Here is a 6,000-nt window from a genome sequence, read left to right as displayed (position 1 = left end):
TGTTTCCTGCCTTGTCGATTTTTGCCATTCTAACTGGGGTAAGGTGGATTTGAATTTCCCTGATAGCTAATGATTTTGAACATTTTTTCATGTGTCTGTTAGCTATTTGTATGTCTTCATTGGAAAAGTGTCTGTTCATATCTTCTGCCCACTTTTTTTTTTAAAGATTTTATTTATTTATTCGACAGGATAGAGACAGCCAGCGAGAGAGGGAACACAAGCAGGGGGAGTGGGAGAGGAAGAAGCAGGCTCATAGCAGAGGAGCCTGATGTGGGGCTCAATCCCATAATGCCGGGATCACGCCCTGAGCCGAAGGCAGACGCTTAACCGCTGTGCCACCCAGGCGCCCCTTCTGCCCACTTTTTTATTTGTTTATTTGTTTCTTGTGTATTGAGTTTGAGAAGTTCTTTATAGATCTTGGATACCAGTCTTTTATCTGTAGTGTCATTTGCAAATATATTCTCCCATTCGTGGGCTGCCTCTTAGTTTTTTTTACTGTTTCCTTAGCTGTGCAGAAGCTTTTTATCTTGATGAAGTCCCACAATTTCATTTTATCTTTTGTTTCTCTTGTCTTTGGAGATGTGTCATGAAAAAAGTTGCTGTGGCCAATGTCAAAGAGGTTGCAGCCTATGTTCTCCTCTAGGATTTTGATGGATTCCTGTCTCACATCGAGGTCTTTCATCCATTTGGAGTTTATCTTTGTGTATGGTGTGAGAGAGTGGTCAAGTTTCATTCTTTTGCATGTAGCTGTCCAATTTTCCCAGCACCATTTATTGAAGAGACTGTCTTTTTTCCATTGGATGTTTTTTCCTGCTTTATCAAAGATTAGTTGCCCAAAGAACCAAGGGTCCATTTCTGGGTTCTCTATTTGGTTCCATTGGTCTATGTGTCTGTTTTTGTGCCAGTACCATGCTGTCTTTGTGATCACAGCTTTGTAGGACAGCTTGAAATCTGGCAACGTGATGCCCCCAGCTTTGTGTTTCCTTTTCAACAATTCCTTGGTGATTCGGGGCCTTTTCTGGTTCCACACAAATTTAAGGGCTATTTGTTCCAGTCTTGGGAAAATGTCATTGGTGTTTTGATCGGGATGGCATTGAAAGTGTAGATTGCTCTGGGTAGCATAGACATTTTAACTATGTTAATTCTTCCGACCCATGAGCATGGAATGTTTTTCCATCTTTTTGTGTCTTTTTCAATGTCTTTTAAGAGTGATTTGTAGTTTCTAGAATATATATCCTTTACGTCTCTGGTTAAGTTAATTCCAAAATAACATATGATTTTTGGTGCTATTGTAAATGGGATGGATTCCCTAATTTCTCTTTCTTCAGTCTCATTGTTCGTGTATAGAAATGCAACTGATTTCTGAGCATTGATTTTGTATCCCACCACATTACTGAATTGCTCTATAACTTCTAGTAGCTTGAGGGTGGGTTTTCCATCAATTGCACTACTGGGTATTTACCCCAAAGATACAGAAGTAATGAAGAGAAGGGCCACATGCATTCCAATGTTCATAGCAGCATTGTCCACAATAGCTAAATCGTGGAAGGAGCCGAGATGCCCTTCAATAGATGACTCAATTAAGAAGTGGTCCCTATATACAATGGAATATTACTCAGCCATCAAAAAGAATGATTTCTCAACATTTGCTGCAACATGGACGGGATTGGAGGAGATAATGCTAAGCGAAATAAGTCAAGCAGAGAAAGACAATTATCATATGGTTTCACTCATTTATGGAACATAAGAAGTAGGAAGATTGGTAGGAGAAGAAAAGGAAGAAGAAAGGGAGGGGTAAACAGAAGGGGGAATGAACCATGAAAGACTATGGACTCTGGGAAACAAACTGAGGGCTCCAGAGGGGAGGGGGGTGGAGGAATGGGATAGGCTGGTGATAGGTATTAAGGAGGGCATGTATTGCATGGTGCACTGGGTGTTATATGCAAGTAATGAATCATGGAACTTTACATCAAAAACTAGGGATGTACTGTATGGTGACTAACATAATAGAATAAAAAAAATTATTAAAAAAATTTAAACCCTGTTATCATAAGTTTGGTGAACCAAGTTAAAACTTTATTATTCATACATGAGTGGACATAAAAAAAGGAACCACTTCTTCAGCCATGTAAAATAAAAATAGACAGCCAGAGACAGTCTCTTCAGCTCTTGACTAACAATGACTGTGGGGAAAACTGGCTTCACTGGAAGATGTGAGAAAATTACAAGCCAGGGTCAGGAGGGCAGCTGCCTGCACAATTTTATATCTCTCCAGACAGTGGGTATTAGATATATTTATGGTCTTTCAGAGCAGAGTAGCCTGTAATGCAATTTTAGCTCATCTAATTGAGAAAGAAAAATGAGAAATGTTTTCCAGACATGTCTGCTTAAGCCTTCCCTGGATCCATGGCATTTGTATCAATACAGGAAGTCATGGGGGTAAATTGAATTTATAGACTTGTGAAGAATAAATCAGTTTCCCATGGAAAAACCCTAGTACCAGAGCTTATACGTAAGCTTCCTCCTTGGCTATTTTTATTTGTACTTGCTTAGAGTGTAGTACAGAAATAAAGAACTGTGACAAGTCTAAATGAGTCATTTTGGGCAATGGAACCATTTGAGAGATTTTGCTCTAATAATGGAACTTTCCTATTTGTACATTTGCCTTGATTACACAGCAAGCTATGAAATTCCAATAGCTATTGTTGTTGTTGTTTTTAAATCACTCTTAAGATAGTGAAATAGGACAAAGGAGAGCATTTTTAGTCATTTGTCTTTGTAACATAAGTTCAAATACCTTCTTCCTTATATTTTTTCTCTTTAGAGTAAAAGATACATTCGAAAATATTGAGAAATTGTGATGGTTTAGAGAGACCCATATGGATCCAAGTGACTAAAATGAGCAATATTCACATCTTAAATAAATTAGACATCTTTCCATATTGTACCAGGAAAGGTTGTAGCAGGAAACAGATGGTCACTCATATGAGCAAATCCAAGAAGTTCAATGGCAGGACTAGTCCCAACAGTGTGGGAAGCCTAAGAAGAGGTTGGTGAAAGTCACCAAAACTAACATCAGCCCTAGTTCTAAGGGGCAAGAGAAAGGGCTGAGATGCCACAGGCTGTCACCATAGGAGAGCCAGGTAGAAGAATGAGGGCTGTGACCAGACTCAAGATGCCCCAGGGAGGTGGGAAGATACACCCTCCTTTCTGTCTGTCCCCTTTGCAGTCTCTCACTGGCACAAACACAACCAGAGGGTAACAAGGAAGAGGTAAAGTTAATTAGTCTAAGAGTGATCCCTGCAGACTGATCTCCAAGCAAAATAGCAGGTCTCCTTCTAAGTTCCATGGAAAGCTACTACAGTCCAATGCTTAAGGACATATATCCTGGACAACCTCACGGCCTTGACCCCCAAAGCCGGTGCTCTTCTCACATACTCAAACACTCAGCTGAAAGGAAAACACTAGAGTCAAAGTGTTTGCCACATTGTGCAGCCTCTAATTGCAGCAAAGAGATCTGTGCTTCCCTAATCATTCAGCTAAAAATACCACAACCCAAGATTGTATAACAACTTCCAACCGTATTAGACTTCTGTATATTGCTCGAGAATGGACAGGAAATGAGGCACCCACACTGGTCCTACTAATTTCATCTCCCTGAGTTTTCCCCAATGAGTGTCTGATATGGGTGCTGTTACTCACTTGTTTGCAGTGAGTAAGAAAGCTAGATTAATCCAATGCGAAGAGGTCAGCTTCCACACATTCAAGATGGAAAACTGTGCAGATTTGATTTGGAGGGGTAGGTTGTGCCAGACACTATACTGGATTTTAGGATCTCTCTTTCTCTCTCTTGTATGTTCCACCTATAATAGATTTCACCTTTGTGGCAGGACTGGCCAGGGCTGAGGGAGAACACTGTTGATGACTTGATTTCTGTCCATCTCTGTTAAGGAGGGTGCACTTCATACTTTCCATCAGCTTTATGTTCAGCAAGGTTTCAGGGAATTTTAGGCATGTCCTCCCTCTTCTGCCAAACACAAGCCAGGAAAGCAATATTAGCAATCGCGCTAATAGCTACCAAGGCTACCACTTACAAATTTTCCATATGTGCACACTGTTTTTCACATTTCTCACTTAATTCTCTCAACAACCTTCATTTGGCATTTTAAGTATGAAAAAATGGAAGGTTTAGAGAAGATAAGTAACTTGCCTATATTCACACAGCTGGTAAGTGGCAGAACTTACTTCAAATCTAGGTTCAAACTCAATTACTGAACTATACTCTAGTACACTAATTGTAAGATTTTTGAAATGGCACTGACCTTGAAGCCAAAAGACCTTGTTGTTCCTCCTTGGAGATAAACAGGCAACACCCTGGTGTCTGGGACCATGTGCAAAGGAAAAAAATGTATTGGAGGTCATAAGATGTTGAAACTGAAGAAATCTTTGGAGATGTGAAGTTCAATTGTTTGTTTGGAACATCCATCTTCATTTCCTGACATCATACCAGGGAACCTAGAACCCTGACACCCCAAGCTCCCAAGCCAAGCTAAGACAGAGACATGTGGCCCAGCCTCACTGATGAGACTATAGTCTGCAGAGACTCTTATCTCTGAGAAAGGAAGTATGAAGCAGTAGAGACTCTTTTTCTCAGTTTCTGCCAATAACCAAACAATTTTACCCACTAATTGCCCACCCAATTAATACAAAGTAAGACCCCTACCACTTCCCTTTTTGACTGGTGGTGTGACAATAATACAGAGAGATCAGGACCCCTGCATGCATGCAGCCCTGAACCTCAGCCCAATCTCTCTGCATCCACATCTTCATTTACAACATGGTGATGACAACACCTGTTCTGTTTCACCTCAGGACTATTATGTAGATTGAACAAGAGAAGGTATGTAAAGTCTACAGCATGTTAAGTTGTAGGTCTCTGATCAAATAGTTCATATGTATTATGGCCTTGCTCTGTGCCCAGCAGAATGTTGAGAGAGAAAACAGTAAGGATTGAAGCTGTTAAAGACCCCTAAAGTCTTTGAGGAAAGAAAATGGGTGCTTAATATAAACAATCTTCCTGTGCTAAATGAATTTAATATGTTGCTCAGCTCCCAGAGGGCTCCTGTATGGCTGTCCCCATATGGAATGGTTTTAGCAGAGCAGCGGTATAAAAGATCAGAGCTCTGTGATGTCACATCTCCTGGGGTCAATGTGTTCCCTTACACTTTTAACGGGATGTCAACATATTTCAAATTTGACTTTAGTAGTTTGACTTGTGATCAAACATAGGGCTATCCATAATTACTTAGAGGAATATCTAGGAATACAAGGGCCACTGAAACAGGCTGTGTTTGGAAACTATGAAACCCAATGAGCTTCAATACTGTGCCAGTTCTCAAGAGAGAAATTGCCCATCAAACTCCACTGATTAAATCCTGCTGTTTATTTAAAGATGGACATAAAAACCTTTGGGAAAGAAATAGATGATTAAAAATCACTTTAAGTTTCCAAGCCATTAACAGCAGAGTGATGACTACAACTGTTTCCGCTAAGTCTATTTTTAACCAACTCTTCATTTTAAAATTCATTTAGCCCTAATTTTCATTTTTAAAAATGGACGCCACTGATCCTGTTGCTTTTCTAGACTATAAATCTATATACGTTAGGGTAAATTCTTTATTGAGTAGTGTTGAAAATTGGATCTCAATTAGCTAGCAACCAGAAGGACTGTTGTTTTCATTATCTGCCAGTAACCAAATGACTTTCCTTTCAGCAAGTGGTAAAAACCCCTCTAAGCTTGAATTTCATTATTTAACAAGTGAAGGAGAGGACCCAGATAATTTGTCAGTTCCCTTCGATCCCTGACATTGTTGGGCTCTAGGAGTCTTCCCAGACTGGTTATATTTGGTCAACAGAGAAAGCAGCAAAGATAGCCAGAGTAGGATCTGTGGTGTTGTGATGTCAGTCGACCCAGGAGAGTGTGTTTCCCTGTGCATGGGG

This window comes from Ursus americanus, chromosome 7, assembly GCF_024610735.1.
Source record: "Ursus americanus isolate L20-20 chromosome 7, mUrsAme1.1.p, whole genome shotgun sequence".
NCBI classification, from domain to species: Eukaryota; Metazoa; Chordata; class Mammalia; order Carnivora; family Ursidae; genus Ursus; species Ursus americanus.
The sequence above is the reverse complement of the archived record's forward strand: the minus strand, read 5'-3'. Positions refer to the sequence as shown.